The 18,657-nt window shown below is 42.4% G+C and overlaps 1 long non-coding RNA gene across 1 annotated transcript in view; it reads left to right on the top strand.

The window, feature by feature from the left end:
• The first annotated feature begins 5,423 nt into the window (after positions 1-5,423).
• LOC115086877 overlaps positions 5,424-18,657 on the top strand; it is a 57,851-nt gene continuing 44,617 nt past the window's right edge. Inside the window, exon 1 of the long non-coding RNA XR_003855358.1 lies at positions 5,424-5,678. This is a non-coding gene — a long non-coding RNA (uncharacterized LOC115086877). The remainder of the gene's footprint in view (positions 5,679-18,657) is intronic.

Genomic DNA, 18,657 nt, shown 5'->3' with positions numbered 1-18,657 from the left:
ACCTAAAAAAAATTGGGACATCCATTTTTATTGGAGTGGTTTACAGGCCTCCAAACCAAAAGGAAGATCTGGACAGAGATCTGGTTGAAAACATCCAAAAGATGGGAAAGAAGGGAGAAGTGGTGATCGTTGGAGACTTTAATTTGCCGGATGTAGACTGGAGAATCCCATCTGCAGAATCTAACAATAGTAGAGAAATAGTGGATGCCCTGCAAGGAGCTTTGTTCAAACAAATTGTAATGGAACCCACGAGAGAGGGGGGCTATACTCGATTTAGTGCTCACTAATGAAGATAATGTCTCTGATGTGCAGGTGGGTGCCCACCTCAGCACCAGTGATCATCATACGGTATGGTTTAATATCACAAAAAGGATATGGAAAAGAAGCACAAAGACCCAAGATTTGCAGTTCAAAAACACAAAGCAAAAGAAAAATAAAACCTATCTGGTTCTCAAAGGAGGTGGCTGACAAAATAAAGGCTAAAAGAACAGCGTTCAAGAAATTTAAAAGATCCCAAAGGGAGGAGCACAAAGAAGAATATCTGGTAGAACTGAGGGAGACAAAGAAAGTAATCAAGACGACAAAAAGTCAAGCGGAAGAAAGGATTGCCAAAGAGGTAAAGAGAGGTGACAAAACATTTTTCAGATACATCAGTGAAAGGAGAAAAGTCCAAAGTGGTATAATGAAATTGAAAGGTGAAAAGGATCAATGTGTGGAGAGAGATGAAGAAATGGCAGAAATATTAAATGAATACTTCAGTTCTGTGTTCACTAAAGAGGACCCTGGAGAAGGACAAGTTAACAAGAAACTGGAGGGGAATGGAGTAGATGTAACTCCATTTACAGTAGAGAATGTATGGGAAGAGCTGGGGAAACTGAAAGTGGACAAAGCCATGGGGCCTGATGAGGTTCATCCCAGGATACTGAGGGAGCTCAGAGATGTGCTGGCGGGTCCACTGTGTGACCTGTTCAATAGATCCCTAGAAACAGGTGTGGTGCCGAGTGATTGGAGAAGAGCAGTGGTGGTCCTGCTTCACAAGAGTGGGAACAGAGAAGAGGCTGGAAACTACAGACCGCTCAGCCTCACCTCGGTGGTGGGAAAAGTAATGGAGTCACTGTTGAAAGAAAGAATAGTGAACTATCTACAGTCGGGAGAATTGCTGGACCAGAGGCAGCATGGATTCACCAAAGGAAGATCCTGTCAGACAAATATGATTGACTTTTTTGACTGGGTAACCAAGGAATTGGATCAAGGAAAAGCGCTCGATGTCATTTACTTGGATTTCAGCAAAGCTTTTGATATGGTCCTGCACAGGAGACTGGTGAATAAAATCAGAAGCTTAGGAGTGAGTGCCAAAGTGGTGACCTGGATTGCAAACTGGTTGACGGACAGAAGACAATGTGTGATAGTAAATGGAACTTACTCTGAAGAGAGAGCGGTGTTAAGCGGAGTACCGCAAGGATCGGTGTTGGGACCGGTCCTGTTTAATATATTTGTGAGCGACATTGTGGACGGGATAGAAGGTAAGGTTTGTCTTTTTGCGGATGACACTAAGATCTGCAACAGAGTAGACACGCCGGAAGGAGTGGAGAGAATGAAACGGGATTTAAGGAAGCTGGAAGAGTGGTCAAAGATATGGCAGCTGAGATTCAATGCCAGGAAGTGCAGAGTCATGCATATGGGGTGTGGAAATCCAAAAGAACTGTATTCGATGGGATGAGAAGGGCTGATGTGTACAGAGAAGGAGAGAGACCTTGGCGTGATAGTGTCTAATGATCTGAAGTTGGCAAAACAATGTGACAATGCGATAGCTAAAGCCAGAAGAATGCTGGGCTGCATAGAGATAGGAATATCGAGTAAGAAAAGGGAAGTGATTATCCTCTTGTACAGGTCCTTGGTGAGGTCTCACCTGGAGTACTGTGTTCAGTTCTGGAGACCGTATCTCCAAAGGGACAGAGACAGGATGGAGGCGGTCCAGAGAAGGGTGACCAAAAAGGTGGATGGTCTTCATTGAATGACTTATCAGGAGAGATTGAAGAATCTAAATATGTACACCTTGGAGGAAAGGAGAAGCAGGGGTGATATGATTCAAACTTTCAGATACTTGAAAGGTTTTAATGATCCAAAGACAAGGACAAACCTTTTCCGTTGCAAAACAAATCAGCAGAACCAGGGGTCACGATCTAAAACTCCAGGGAGGAAGACTCAGAACCAATGTCAGGAAGTATTTCTTCACGGAGAGGGTGGTGGATGCCTGGAAAGCCCTTCCAGAGGAAATGGTGAAGACCAAAACGGAGAAGGATTTCAAAGGGGCGTGGGATAAACACTGTGGATCCATAAAGTCTAGAGGATGTGAATGAAGAGAAGAGGCATGGGCTGGCTTGCTTGCGGCAATGACGGCTACTACCTGGAGATTAATATCCTTATTCAATCAACATACACACGGTTAATGCGACTCCAACATTGCTTTATGCTTCAATGGCAAGAGAAAATGTGGAAAAAAGGATTTGCATCCACAAAAAAGCAGGGGAGTAGCTTGCTTGTTATGGCGGTTACTACCCCAAACGAAATAAGCCTGATACTTCACAGTCAATGCATATCCAGCATAGCTCTCTGCTTCAATGGCAGGGAGAATGAAGAAAAGATGATTTATATTCAGACAACAACCATCAAGGACTAAATTACATAGGCTGGGTAAACAAATAAGCATGGGTGTAGCTTGCTTCTTACGGCGGTTACTACTCCGAATCAATTAAGCCTGATACTTCAATTGGAATACATATCCAGTGCAGCTCACTTCTTCAATGGCAGGGGGGAATGAAGTAAAGATGATTTATATTCAGACAACCAACAAGGACTGAATTGCACAGGCAGGGTAAACAAGCGTGGGAGTAGCTTGCTTATTATGGTGGCTACTACCCCATAACCAATTAGCTAGATACTTCACTTGGATGCAGCTCCAGCACTGCTATCTACATCGATGGTGGGGGTGGAAGGGAAATAGAACCAAAAAGTTACTTATAAGGGCCAAGAGATAAGTATGAAAAACATAAGTGTGAAAGCTTGCTGGGCAGACTGGATGGGCCGTTTGGTCTTCTTCTGCCATCATTTCTATGTTTCTATGTATATGCAATATAAAAGAAATGCACTTAACTTGTCACTTTTCCGTGAAGTACCTGCAGCCCCAACAAGGATCCAAGTTTCACTATTGCTATATTAAGGGAAACAAAAATTGCTCAGTAATCTGCTTAGCAAGGAGTCGTCTACCTAGTCACATCTTGATTCTGCTACGCTCTCTGTGAAAAGTAACACAACTATTATTTAAATGGAATCGGTCCCATCAAAATGCTCATACAAGCTTGCCTAATATTGGATACATAGAAGTATAATTTAAGACCCACTTGCATGCGCACATGTGTGCGCATTTGCTGGATGCAAACAGTAACGTGCCAATTTTATAACATGCACGCATATATGCACCTATATACGTACATGTTATAACATCGGCTATCCACGTGTACATGTATGCACGACTTTATATTAGAATATAACATGCCATAGTGGGTCAGACCAATGGTCCATCAAGCCCAGTATCCTGTTTCCAACAGTGGCTAATCCAAGTCACAAGTACCTGGCAAGTACCTAAACATTAGATAAATTACAAGCTACTATTGCTTATTAATTACCGTAATAGCATTTTATGGATTTTTCCTCTAGGAACTTATCCAAACCTTTTTTAAACCCAGTTACAGTAATGTAACCACATCCTCTGGCAATGAATTCCAGAGCTTAACTATGCACTGAGTGAAAAATATTTTTCTTTGATTTGTTTTAAATGAGCTACTTGCTAACTTCATGGTGTACCCCCTGGTCCTTCTGTTATCAGAGAGAGTAAATAACTGATTTACATTAACTTGTTCAAGTCCTTTCATGATTTTGTAGACTTCAATCTTATCCCCCCAGTCGTCTCTTCTCCAAACTGACCAGCCCTAACTTCTTTAGCCTTTCCTTATAGGACAGTCATTCCATGCCTCTTATTATTTTGGTCGCCCTTCTCTGCACTTTCTCCAGTGCAGCTATATCCTTTTTGAGATGCGGTAACCAGAATTGCACATAGTATTCAAGGTATGGTCTGACTATGGAGTGATACAGAGGCATTATGACATCCTCTGTTTTATTTGCCATTCCCGTCCTAATAATTCCTAACATTCTGTTTCATTTTTTGATTGCCACAGCACACTGAGCTGACGATTTTAATATATTAACCACTGTGACGCCTAGATCTCTTTCCTGGGTGGTAACTCCTAAGATAGAACCTAACAGCAAGGGTTATTTTTCCCTATATGCATCACTTTGCACTTGTCCATGTTAAATTTCATCTTCCTTTTGGAAGTCCAATCTTCCAGTCTCGCAAGGTCTGCCTACAATTCATCACAATCTGCTTGAGATTTAATTACTGAACTAATTTTGTGTCATCCACAAATCTGATCACCTCACTCGCCGTACCTCTTTCCAGATCATTTATAAATATATTAAAAAGCACTGGTCCAAGTACAGATCCCTGAGGCATTCCACTGTTTACCTTTTTCCAGTCTGAAAACTGACCATTTAATCCTACTCTCTGTTTCCTGTCTTTTAACCAACTTGCAATCCACAAAAGGACATCGCCTCCTAAACCATGACTTTTTAGTTTTCTTAGAAGCCTCTCATATGGGACTTTGTCGAACGTCTTCTGAAAATCTAAATACACCACATCTACTGATTCACCTTTGTCCATTTATTTATTCACCCTTTCAAAAAAATGTAGGAGATTTGTGAGGCAAGACTTCCCTTAGGTAAATCCAGGCTGGCTGTGTCCCATGAAACCATGTCTATCTAAATGTTTTGTGATTTTATTCTTTATAACAGTTTCCATGATTTTTACCAGCACAGAAATCAGGCTCACTGGTCTAAAGTTTCCCAGATCACCCCTGGATCCCTTTTTAAATATAGGGGTTACATAACTTTAAAACATGCGAGTGTGTGCAGGTATACGCATATACAAGGGTTCGCATGCTCATACTCATGCATTTTATATCGTGCGTGCAAATGTGCATACATGTGCTATATAAAATATGCTTAAATCTACCCAACAATTGACCCAAAACAAAGCTTGAAAAATAGAAACAAATCACACAATAGTAGTTTCAGCTATATGAACAACTCTATGTATGTGTATTTTGCAACCGTCACATATTGCCACAGTATGCTTGTTGGCTTATATTGTGAAGCCCATAGAGCACCGGACTTGTCTAATCATAGGTTGCTTAACAGTGCATGTAAGTACTCGCAGCGCTGGATAGTAGCTCTTATTATATCATCATCGGAGCATAATATTTATTACAATCCTCCCTGTACTATCATTTTTCAGCGCATAAGCAGATGCTGTTTCTAGCTAATGGACTGATTGTAACACAACCATACTGTAAGTTTTACTTCCAAGTCTAGCGTCATTGTGATATATTAGCCATTGGCATTTTATAAGAGCTCTCTATTTGTCTTCCACACAGAATTGCTCTGACAGTTTGTCGTCACCTGGAGTTCCCTGAAGAAGGAGTAATATACTCTGAAACACTGTGGTGTCGGAGGATATATTTCAGGACTGCACATACTATCTACTGTCATGTGAATTGAGATAAGTGCATTCATAAGTCATTGCATACTGTACAGTGTCTGCACTTGTGATATAGCCCTACGTGGTGCATATGAAGTGTTTTAAGCAACCTATGATTAGACAAGCCCGGTGCTCTATGGGCTTCACAATATAAGCCAACAAGCATACTGTGGCAATATATGACGGTTGCAAAATACACTTATACATAGAGTTCTTCATATAGTTCTTCATATAGCTGAATCTACTATTGTGTGATTTAAATCTACCCAACAGCATGCTGACATGCATTTTCAACAAAGCTGGATAAGTAGCATTCTAACACTTATCTGGCTATATTACATAGCCAGATAAATAGTGGGATTTGTGACTTATTCATTTTGGAGCTGGAGAAGTCAAAATTTATCCAGATAAGTGATGCAAATCTCCTTTATCTGAATATTTGTGCTCCTAATTTTTATCATTTACACGCAAATTTTCTTTAGCACTTGTCAGCTTTTACGCATGTGAGTCATCAAATTTTATAAAATGGGCATCTGAAGGAAATTGCCAGTTTTACCAATTAGTTCACCAGTTTGCCCTGTCTCAAGGTCTTCAAGACCCTCCTGGTTCTTTAGCACGAATTCCCCCCAGTCTATTCTTGCCCCTCACCCAGTTAGTATTTGGCTATAAAAAACAGGAGTTACATGTGTGGCCAGGCCTTGAGAGCACCGCGCGCATTTTAGAACGGCCCAGCCATGCACGTAACCCCCGTTAGGCACTGAAGTGCCGGCCTTGATTGGAGCAGTCTGGGAGAGAACTGGGGGAGACCCGATTGCGTCGCCGTGCATATTTTGCTAAAATCTCCCCCCCACACACGCATGCGAGTCATTGGCCACCTGCACATGCGTGCGCAGATGTTATAAAATCAGTGCGTTCGTGTGTGCATGCCAGGAACTGCGCACACATGGTCACACGCTTGCAGGTCTTAAAATTGACCTCTTATTCTCACTTTCACCAGATAATTAGGAGGTGGAAATATACGTCGATAACAGTCATACATGCTTCGCTTTTGCAGGTTATAAAGTAGCAACTTATATGCGTAGCTGTCGGCTCCTCCCAGAATACCCCAGCCCACCCCTTTTTTATATGGGCAAATTTATTTTTTATGTCATTGCTGGCACATTTATGCGAATATGTTCTATTTGCATGCACATCTGCTAATTTGTATATGCGCAACTCTTTTAAAATTCACCTTAAAGTGTAATAATTACTAGTAATTTGGATATTACCCAGAAATGAGTGTTGTGCATAATCTGTATTTTTTGAACTACAGAAATCTTGAAGAACTAAAATTGTGTAAATTGTGATGTACCCAGATGCAACAACATGATTTGTGCCATGAGTTCTATTTTTCTACAAATTCAAAGTGCTATGTATATTCTGATGACTCTGAAGACATGGCTTTATAGGCAGAGCTGTGTGGGATGGAAAGCAAAATAGGCTATGAGAAAGTTTGTTAAATAAATCCTAAAATCTATTGTACATCTGTAAACTACAAATAGTTGGGGACAAGTTACTAATTTTTTAAGGGCCAGGAGGGTCTTGATGACCTTGAGACAGGGCAAACTGGTGAACTAATTGGTAAAACTGGTAATTTCCTTCAGATGCCCATTTTATAAAATTTGATGACTTACATGCGTAAAAGCCGACAAGTACTAAAGAAAATATGTAATTATCTCTATTGTGTGTAATTACTTTTCTTGTTTGCATGGTTTATCTGTTTGTGTATATTTTAATAAGAAGTATGTTTATATTATTGAGCAAAGGCCACTATTAAAAAACAAGAGAGGAAAATATTTACATAAGTTGTGAACCGAACAGCCATCAATTAAGGCTTGAAAAAATATCAAAACTGTCTGTCTCATTTGAGCTTGGTTGGACAAAAAAGAAGCAAATAAAAAAAATGATAGTCATAAACAGAAACAAGTAAGAAAACTGCAGAGCAATTTATATGAGTGCTTTTTTTCTAAGAAAATTGTTTTCATTTTTTTTAAATTTGGGCTAGATACTATGTTTAGATGCATGTTTTGAACTTCCAGTAACTTCTGTGTTGGCGGAGTGGGCTTGCTGCCTTTCTTTTGTGTACAGCATCTGAAGAGAGAAAGAAACAGGCATGGCGGATTTAACTTCTGTGGTGATTACTCAACCCATTGCATACTGCATTCTGTTAAAAGTCTATATCCTTATGTTGATGCGTGCCACCATCACTCCACTGGAATTTCAAAACATAGACCCGTGCCAGGGTATACAGACTGTGAATGGAGTATAGACCATGAAATTGAGATAAGAGCTTTGAAGGATATGTTATGAATTTTTAATTGCAATAAAAAATCTTTAAGAATTTATTCAGGACCTATGATTATAGCAATGGTGTATAAGGTCATAGACCTGAAAAAGATATGCACTAGTGATGCATGAAGGTCCTTCTTTATATGTGAAAAAAAATTTATTTCTGCCAATACAATTGTTTGCTTTTGTTGTACAGGGTCAAGAAAAGTTTTGTTAAGAAATCTTGCTTCTGAGGTGTTTAACTTAGCACCATGAAGAAGTTGCATCAGCTTCTGATTATTTAAATATTCATTGAAACCTAGAGTTTGACCAGGGAGGGCCTAAAAAGGAATGCAGAAGTACGTATTCACACTGGGTGAAGAAGTGGAATCAAATATTTTTCATATGAAAGCCATAAGAAAATTTTGTGGACAGAAGACTATCAAATATGATTTTTTGATAGGAAAAAAAAAGGGGGCAATAGCTTAGTTTAGCTTATTTCATACTTGATTAATCACAAGTCTTACCAAGGCAAACCAATGCGATGTACAAGAAAAGTAAATGAGACTAACATAATAAACTAAATAGCATAAAAAGTAAGCATAAAATAAGTTATATGATAAATAACAATAAAACAAATAAAAAACAGAATATTCCAATTTCATTTAGAATTAAGCATAAAGTATTATCTTTAATTCACATCTCTTTATATAGTCAGGAGTCAAGCTCGTTAAGTGCAGCCTTACATATTTAAACATCTCAAAGCTAATAAAGGTTTACAGGTGGTATTGTTGATCCACCAAGCACATTTGAGCGCAGTTAGAGACCGTGTAATATCTTAAAAGCCTGGTTATATAAGCAAGCTTTTGGTGAAACCGAGTCATGATTGAGGATGAGCCTGCCTTGATATCTGTAGAAATGTTTATTATGGCTGAGAGCTCTTCTACTTTCTGTTTTATAATTTGTGATTATATATTTTAGGGGTTTGGGGTTTTTTTTTTGCCATTTTAAGTTGATTTTAGATTGATTTGTGTAGACATCCTATAGGGATGAGAATTTTGTATTTTTTTGAATTAATTGATAATATTGGCCCAATTTTAAAAGGCCCACGTGCATGAAAAATGGGGGTTACGTACCTATGCCCTATGCACGCTTTTTACAAAGGGCCCGGCCAAGCGCGTAACCCCCATTACACGCTGAAGTGCAGGGGCCAAAGAAAGGGGCGGGCTGGTCTGGGTGGGGAGGGGCTGGGCAGGGGGCGGGCCGGGACAGCGTGTGCCGGCAGCTGGCTGGCACGGGGAGTCTACTGCTGCTCCAAAGGAGCAGTAAGGTAGAAAATAAAAAAAATTTGAATAGTTAGGTAGGGGTTAGGGGTCAGGGAGGAGAGAGAAAAAGGTAGAAATGTTAGATAGGGGTATAGGGAAGTTCCCTCCCAGGCCATTCCTTAATTGGAGAGTAGTATCCATGTAGAAGGGACGGTCTTCCTGAAGTTTCCTATATGCAGATGACGTCCAAATCCTCATCCCTATTCAAGATTCACTCACCAAAACATCAACACCCTGCTCTCCAACCTCCATCTTGCTCTAAATACCTCCAAAACAGAACTCCTCATAGTCACCAGAGTAAATAAGGTATTTTACTGGCATGCAATATCATACACTCAAACTCTCTTAAAAATTAGCAGCTCCAGTATTGTGAAGGGCTACAGTCAGGGCTTGAATGTTCCCCTTGCTTGCTAAAATAAATACAAGCTTCCCCTGTTATATCCCATAGTACAGCAGTTATCTCTGGGGTTTCCCAAACTGAGGACAGGAAGCATCACATCCTGGGGAGATACTGACTCCTGATTTGCTAGGGCCCAGGCCGTTGAGGTGGTAGAGTGTCTTACGTGGACTCTGTGGCCTGGAATCTGTGAGGGCCAGCAGAAGTGTTGGAGGGAGCAGGAAGGCCGGAGAAGTTCCAGAAAAGAATGTGCCTGGGTGCATGAGGTGCAGAGCAGGAAAGTGATCCAAGCTCATGGAGGAGGGGGGAATCACAAATTGAAAGGTGAGCCGAGTCTTCCAAGGAAAGAAAATCTAACATGTCGATGAGGGGTAGAACTCAGTGAAGGGATGGCTGAATCAAGCCTGCAGAAAAGGACAGCTCAGTGGGAAATGGAGTGCAAAGCAAGCTAAGGAGATGTAGGGAGTGCAGATGGAAGGGTATTAAACCCCTCCCCCCAAATATATGATTCAAAGTATGCCCATGCAGGAGGGGGAGAATTAAGAGTGCAGATGGAGAAAGGAGGGGAGGGGGGAAAGAGGAAAAGACGGGAAGAGGAGATTAGGAAACACAGTGTTGAGAAAGACAGATGACAGGTGGGGAAAGAGACTGCAGTGTGGATGGGCTTTTGTGGGGAGGGGGAAATGGAGCAAGAGAGAGGAGACTGTTGGGAATGAGCTGAGACTGGGGAGAAGAATAATAGTTGGACTTTGAGTCTTCCCTGGTTTTGTTTTGGCCTTGCTACCTGAGTCTTCACTATGTCCACATTACCTTCTCCTCTCTGGACATTTAAATACAGGCTAGTCAGTCACATAACCCACTATATTCTGTGCATGTAGGTTATAAAATACTTTTTATGTTGTGAGAGAGAGAGAGAGAGAGAGATTCTTTATAAGGCTCAGCCTGACACTCAATATATGCACCATTGTAAGGGGGGCACTTTGATTCAGGGTGAGTTTCCAGGAGGTGGGTTGGGGTTTGGGGGGTGGTGTTACAGACACATTCAGAGGTATCCATTGTAAAATTGACATCATTAAAGAATTTTAGACCTTATGAGCAATGAAAATTCTAACAAGAGGAGTTGATTTGTACACTGCAGTCTCTGCTAGCTGCATTGTACAAATCAACACCTTTTCATTACTTATAAGGTCTAAAATTCTTTAATGATGTCAATTTTACAATGAATAACTCTGAATGTTTCTGTAACACCACCCCCCAAACCCAACCCACCTCCTGAAAACTCACCCTGAATCAAAGTTCCCCCTTACAATGGTGCATGTATTAAGTGTCAGGCTGAGCCTTATAAAGAGTCTCCCTCCCTGCTCTTCACCAGATTCCTGCACCTAACGAGGAGCTGCATATCTTACACACACCGGCTGAGGAACATTTGGAGTTACACATGTCAGTGCTGGCTCTGCCTCTGGAACGCCCATGCCCAGCCCCTTTACCACCCACTTTTCTGGGCACACATACCTCAATGTATGTGCACCCTTCCCTGCTATTTAAAATTCACATACTCCTGCACGGCTAACTTACGCAGGTATGTGGCCATTTTTGCACATGCAAGGCTTTTTTTTTTTAATTATGAATTTTTCATAAATTTTTCATAAATTTTCTGACATCAGAAAAGGAGAAAAGTAAGGAAAAGTTACATCAATACGATATTAACCCAATAAGCAAATATATAACTTTTACTCCAAAAGTCCACAATAATGGTTCCAATGCAAAAGCAATATAGACTAATAATTAAGGACGAAAGAAAAAAAAGTAGAGCCACTTGTTATTACAGCGGGTATAACATATAGATAGGGAATTCACCCTTCCAAGGGAGATACAGGAGGGACAAACACGGTTTCCCCAGGTTGGGGCACACATTTATCAGATAGAAACACATGCAAGGCTTTTAAAATCTACCTAATAGGTAGCAGCATGTAATTTTAACTGCTTCATATGAAAGTTAGCTCCTAAATTCTGCCTTGTAATAAACAATCTGTCCCAGGATTTTCATTATGGTATGAAGATGAAGGTCGCAGAGTAGGGTTGACATTGTCCAAGAAATTGACCCTGCTTAGCTTGGTTGAGTTTATGCAGAGGTTTTTTCTTGCTGCATAACTATTTGCTTTTATTCATTAACTCGCCTTTAAGCCCGTAACAACGGGCTACATTAAAAAAAAATTTTCGGTCCATTTCCTTACCCCTCATTCTTCCCCCCCTCCCCCTCATTCTCCCTCCCCCTCTAGTCTCCCTCCCCTCACTCTCTCCTCCCCCCCTCCTCTCTCCCCTCACTCTCCTCCCTCCCCCACTCTCTTCCCCCCTCCCCCCCTCACTCTCTCCTCCCCTCAGTCACTCTCTCCTCCTCCCCCCTCTCCTCAGTCACTCCCTCCTCCCTCCCCTCAGTCACTCCCCCTCTCTCAATCCCCTCCCCTCCCCTCTCAGCTCATTCACAACCCCTTCGGATGGCGCAGACGGAAGATCTCCGGGGGAGGTCCCTCCCTCCCTCGCGCGCGCCACTGCCGCCGCTACTGCTACTGCTCTTGCTCCTCACCGTGCCATTTTTGTTACAGGCAAGTTCTGACTGACTTGCTGCCCGCGCATGCGCAGTAGAGTTGCTCTCTACTGCGCATTTGCGGCACGTCGGTCAAGCTTCATTTATCTAGTAGATATTATTTTTATTGGACTCCTTGTAACCCCTGCCAATTTTTTTAATCGATTTATCTTTAAGCAGTACTTGGGACAAGCTTTGTTTTTGTCTTTCAAAGAGCTGGCTCATAGGCAGCTTTTCAGAGCATGTTGAAGTCCAGGATTTCCCTCATATTGCCACCTCTAAGATTTAAGAACACCACCAATTTTTAGAATACCTTAGGGAACTGTAAGCTAGTAGCTGAATAAACCATTAAGAATTTTAATTCATTCATAAATGTTAAAAATGCATATTTATATGCTACGCTACAATAAATCCCTTTCAAGGTAATTGAACTGTGCAATCAGGAAAAGCAGAAATCTGCTTTAGAATTTATAAGTAGAAAAAGTATTTTCTGGCAGAGAAGTAAACAGATTTGCTTTTTATTCCTTTCAAGTGATTTGAAGACTTGGCTTAATAATATATCAATCTAAAACTTATCATATAACCTTAAAACCAGAGACCCCCTGGGGATACCTGCAGAGACTGCTGCCATTTGGGCTGTGTGCGACAGGAGAGAAGCCCCAAACAGCTGTGGTGAGAGTGTGGTGATTGCAGCCCCTTTCTCGCTGAGCTGCTGACATCATCAAGTGGCGCCTGGACTCTTCTCCATTTAAGATCTGCCTCTGCGGGGTAAGACTGGGGATACCTGCAGAGACTGCTGCCATTTGGGCTGTGTGCGAGAGGAGAGAAGCCCCAAACCAGCTGTGGTGAGAGTGTTGTGATTGCAGCCCCTTTCTCGCTGAGATGCTGACATCATCACGCGGTGCCTGGACTCTTCTCCATTTAAGATCTGCCTCTGCGGGGTAAGATTGGGGATACCTGCAGAGACTGCTGCCATTTGGGCTGTGTGCGAGAGGAGAGAAGCCCCAAACCAGCTGTGGTGAGAGTGTGGTGATTGCAGCCCCTTTCTCGCTGAGCTGCTGACATCATCAAGCGGCGCCTGGACTCTTCTCCATTTAAGATCTGCCCCAAGGTGTGCAGCCACCGGTGCGCTGCCAAAGCGTCCCTTTAACCAGTTCTGGAAAATCTTGCCGAGCTGTTGCATGGGGAAGAAAAGAAAAGCTAAGATGGTGACTTTCAAACAGCCGAGCGGGCGTACATGTATGCACATATGCCGGCTCACGCTAACGGATGAGGCCATTTTATAACATACACACGTATATGCGCGTAAGTGGGGGGATTTTATTAAATACATGTGCTGACGCAATTACCAGTTTCCCCAGTCCATTCCCAGTTCGCCCAGGTAAAGGATAGGACTTCCTATCCCCTCTAATTAACATGCCTCCTTTTTACTCTTTTAGCCCCAACTCTTAAAACCTTGCTAACTAGCCTCATTTTTTTAAATTTCATTACTTATACGCCATCCATAGCAGAAGTAATGTTACAGGGTAGGGGACCCCAGCGTGCACATGGGCGTTTAAATACTTATGCACACACTGCATGTTACAGACCCAGACTGCCCACACCCTGCTCCTTTTTTTGCCTTACCCATTTGTGCACATAACTGGAGATACATGTGTACCCGGGCGCTTCTTAAAATCTGTGTGGCGTGCACTGGCCCAAGATACTCATGTATCTCCCAGCTTTGGCGCGCATAGGGCTTTAAAAATTCTCCTGTAAGCCCTTAACTTCATCTCCTGCAAATAGCCTAGTTATAGGACCTATAGATTTACTCAGGGGTGGATTGTGGGAAAATAGTGGCCCGGGGAATTTTTCTCCATACTGGCCCATGGGTACCCAATTACACAAACAGTTTGGTGAGTCACCAAATACAGACTAAAGGGACCATAAAATATGCACAGAAATGCACAGAAAAACTGAACTGGAAATCACAACAAGTTAGACTGTATGTAATGCAACAATGGAAAAACAGAAAATACCATCATTCCTCATAAAACATCAAACAAAAAAAATCAAGAACTATAAAACATCAATCACAATAGGAAAATCATACTAAAAATATATATTTCAAAACTGCTGATGAATAGAACCTCCAGTAATTTAACTCATGTATAAATTTTTGAAAATTTCCCTAACACCAATAAAATATTTCAAAAACAGCAGACATCAAATAATAATCAATAATTAAAACTAATAAGGATAGAAAAAATCCCCAGTTCTCCATACCTGGGAACTTTTAATTCCAGTCACCTAGAGATGGTCATGAATAAGTTGTTCTCTAGCACATTGGTTCTCAACCTTTTTTCTGTCGGGACACACCTGACAGATGGTTCTTACATGCGTGACACACTGAACACATGACCATCATAGGGCTAAATGTAAAAGTACAGTTTGCATCCACAGGAACTCCCCTGACCCACAATTATGGATGTAAAGCAGAATTATGACATTCCTCATACAACTCACCTTACAAAAAATATATTCTGGTTCTAGTGTCATCTCAGTAATAGCAACACAAACTCCAACTACCAGGCTCAATAGCCCTACTTATGAAAAGACAGCAGTTTATCACTATTGCATGTCCTGTTGAGAAAATACAACAAATAAGACTGATACAGTAAAATGTCTCACCTCGGTCACATTTACAGAACTGACCTAACACACTCCCAGGATCTGCAGTAATGCACATAAACTAATCCGCACACAGTTACACTTGTATTATGGAATGCACTCAAACAGTAACAACCCTACCTATGAAAAGGCAACACTACAAATATTAAATCAGGCCCTAAACACCAATTCACCTCCTATTAGGAAAACAGAACTAGCCAAGCAGAAATAATTGTATAACTATACTAATAAGCAGAATAAATGTTTCACAACAACTGTGAACAGAATAATATCCAACAATTAAAAACTCATAAAAATTATTTAAAATTCTCCAAACACCAATAAAATATTTCAAAACAGCAGACATATCACATAATATTCAGTAATTAAAATGGCAGTCAATCAAGAAAAATAAACTTAAAAAGCCACCTTTACTAACCCCCTCCAGCAGCTCTCCTACTCCTCTTCCATGTAGGCCAGTAGCACACACCAGAAGCAGTAGTGGCTGAAGATCTGTACTCATGGTCCTCTTCCTTAGGGCCCACGCCCAGTCTCTCTGTCTCTCACACACACACACATACCAGTTACACTCCCATGACCAGTTTCTGTCTTTCACACACCAATCATCTCCTGACCAGTCTTTCTCTTACATACACACCAGTCACCTTCCCAAACAGTCTCTCTCTCTCATGCACACACACACACAGGCTTCCCACTTCCATGTTCTATCTTACATATACAGGCTTCTCACTCCCATGCTGTCTCACACACACCCAAGTTTCTTACTCCTATGCTAGCTCGCCACATGCACAGGCTTCTCATTCCCATAATCACTTTCTTTCTCACACACACACCCAGTCATCTCCCTGACCAGTCATTTCCATTGTCTCTCCTTACCACACACACACATCACCTCTCTGACCAGTTTCTCTCAATCACACACTTTACATAGATGATCTCAATCAAATGCTCTCACATACAGGTTCTCACATTTACACATGCACACTCTCAATCACACATACATACATACACAAACATTCTCTCACTTACTGGCTGGCTGTCTTCCTCTCATTTCCTGCCCCCCCCCCCCCCCCCCGAGCACAAATGGTAGCTGCAGCAGCCTCTTCCTCTAGTCCCCGCATGCCAAGAAAGAAGAATCCAATCGGCCATGGGAGGCTAATTCTGCTGTGTCCTGTGCCGATTTCTGGCTGCTTCTGATTTTGCTTTGGGCGCACGCTAATGCCGGAGGCTGATGCTACGTTTTGGTGCGACATGGCTTTTTCTTCTTCCCGCGCACCCCACTGCACATCACTTCCTCTTCTGGGGCAGGGGTCAGGTGCGGGAAGAAGAAAAGGCCCAGCCGCAGTTGCCATCCTCCACTAACACTGCTGCCGTTCCCATCCAGGCTGATAGCCCAGTTGGCAATGGCAGCAGTGGAAGATTGTCCCTCTCGCTCGGTGAGGGAAGAGCAGCAGGAGACCGGTTGAGAAGCGCTGCTTTGGAGGGAGGGGGTGACCATTTGGTTAGGAAGATGGCTTGAGAATGAAAGAAGCCTGCCGCAGAGGAAAGCTGTGGGAGCTGGGAGGCAGGCATTCAGCCCGCGGTGAGGCAGCGGCAGGAAGTGTGCTGGCTGCCTCCCGCCGGAAAAAACGCAAGCGGGGCAGGTGCAAATGGAGGCGGCGGGGCACTGGAGAACTGCCGAGGGGAAAATGCAAAAGCAGCACTTAAGTGGAGGGCCTCAGGGGAGGCTTCCGCTCTCAGAGAAATGTCACATGGGCATGGCATGGCTGCTGCTGCTGTGGCAGGGGATCACGCCAGGAGGGTGCCGGCGCGTGCAAAATGCTCCTTCTCTGAGGCAGGAGCAACAGGTGAAATAAAAAAATTTGGCCTAGTTAGGATAGGGATAGGGGGAGGGCAGGATAGGGGAAGGAGGAAGGGAGGTTAGTCTAGGGGGTTGGGAAGTTTTCTCCCAGTCCGCTCCTTAATTGGAGCGGACTGGGAGGGAACTGGGGAAGGCCCTGATGCGTCGCCGTGCATATTTGCAAAAGTTGACCCCCCCCCTTGTGCGCGCTGACCCGGCATTTTATAACATGCGTGCTCATCCATGTGTGCACGCCAGGAAGTGCATGCACATTGGACGGGCGCATGTACGTTTTGAAAATCTACCCTTATATGAATTTCCATTACTTTGATAGTAGAACGCCAACATAATTATTTATAAACTACTTCTACTTATTTTTATATGTTACTAGATGTATGCAGAATTGTACATATATACATAAGAGATAGTCCTTGTTCTATAGAGCTTACTATCTAGTCAAGACAAACATACTGGACAAAAAGACTTTGGGAATTTCATTTATTAAGAACATGGTTAAAAAACCAAAGCTGTGATCAAGAGGATCAAGGGTTAAGATTTAAAGACAGCCTCAAAAAGGTGGGTTTTTAGACCACATTTGATTAGGGTCAGAAAGGGAGAATGATGCACCAACTCAGGACATCTGTTCCAAGCATTCGGCACAGGAAAGTGTGGAGTTGGCAGTTGGCAGTGGAGTGGAAAAGCATAGATAAGAGTGACTCATCCAATGAGCAGAGTTAAGAAGAAGAATATAGGGCTACATAAGAGAGGAGAGGTGGAGAGGAACTACAGAATGAATGCATTTGTAAATGAGTGAAAGAAGCTTGAACTGTATGCGGGAGCAGGTGGCAAAACCAATGTAGGGACTTGAGTTATTATAGGCATAGCAACATTAGCAAAAGAGAAGTAGGGGTACGCAGCCAAAAACATTTTTGGTTTGGTTCATTTTTGTTTCAGTTGGTTTTGGGGATTTTTGTTCCAAAGGTCTCATTCGTTTCCATAAGTTAAGAGGTATATTTTAAAAGCCTGGCACATGTATCAATTGGGGGATGTACGCATAAGTTGGGCTTATGTGCACCGGCTGAATTTTAAAAGCCACCCAGCTGCACACATATCTCCCACTGCATGCATATCTCACTTGATTTCAAAAAGGGGCGTGGCGCAGGCATGGTCTGGGTAGAGCTTAGGCGTTCCAGGGCGTGGCCAAGAGATGTACGCATAAATACTTACAGGCCTGGGCGTACGCCCAAGCCCACTGCCACGTAACTTTACCTCTGCTATGGAGGAGGTGTAACTTCAAAAATAAAACAAACTATCTATTTCTAATGGGTTAAAAAGGTCTTGGGTAACTGGTGGGAGCACAGGCTATTAAACCAGAGGGGTTTGGAGGACCTAGCCTTTAACTGGTTGAACTGGTGGATGAACTGGTGAAACTGGCAATGGCATGGACGCAACCCCATTATAAAATATCCTGCCTTATGGGTAGAACTGGGATTTACATGCCTAGGAGCACGCCCATTTAAGATGGGCACACGTGCACGTATCCAGTGTATTTTGTAAAATGTGGTCACATGTGCATGCATGTTATAAAATCTCTGCATCGATGTGTACCACCCCTGTATGTAAATGTCAATTTACACACACACAAAAAAAGTAAATTTTATTCATGCAAATTGTGCTTATGGGCATGAAATCAAATTGTATGTGCCTCAAACATTACATGCACAAAGCTTCATAAACAGATTGAATGAATGTTCGTCACTAAAGACAAGTCCTGGAGCTGAATTTTGAATAGATTGTAATGGAGAGAGATGGTTCACTGGGAGGCTTGTGAGGAGTTGGTTGCAGTGGTCTAAGTGGAAGGAGAGGAGAGAGTGGATAAGG

This window comes from Rhinatrema bivittatum, chromosome 3, assembly GCF_901001135.1.
Source record: "Rhinatrema bivittatum chromosome 3, aRhiBiv1.1, whole genome shotgun sequence".
NCBI lineage: Eukaryota > Metazoa > Chordata > Amphibia > Gymnophiona > Rhinatrematidae > Rhinatrema > Rhinatrema bivittatum.
Note: the sequence above shows the minus strand (reverse complement) of the source record. Positions and strands in the feature narration are given on the sequence as shown.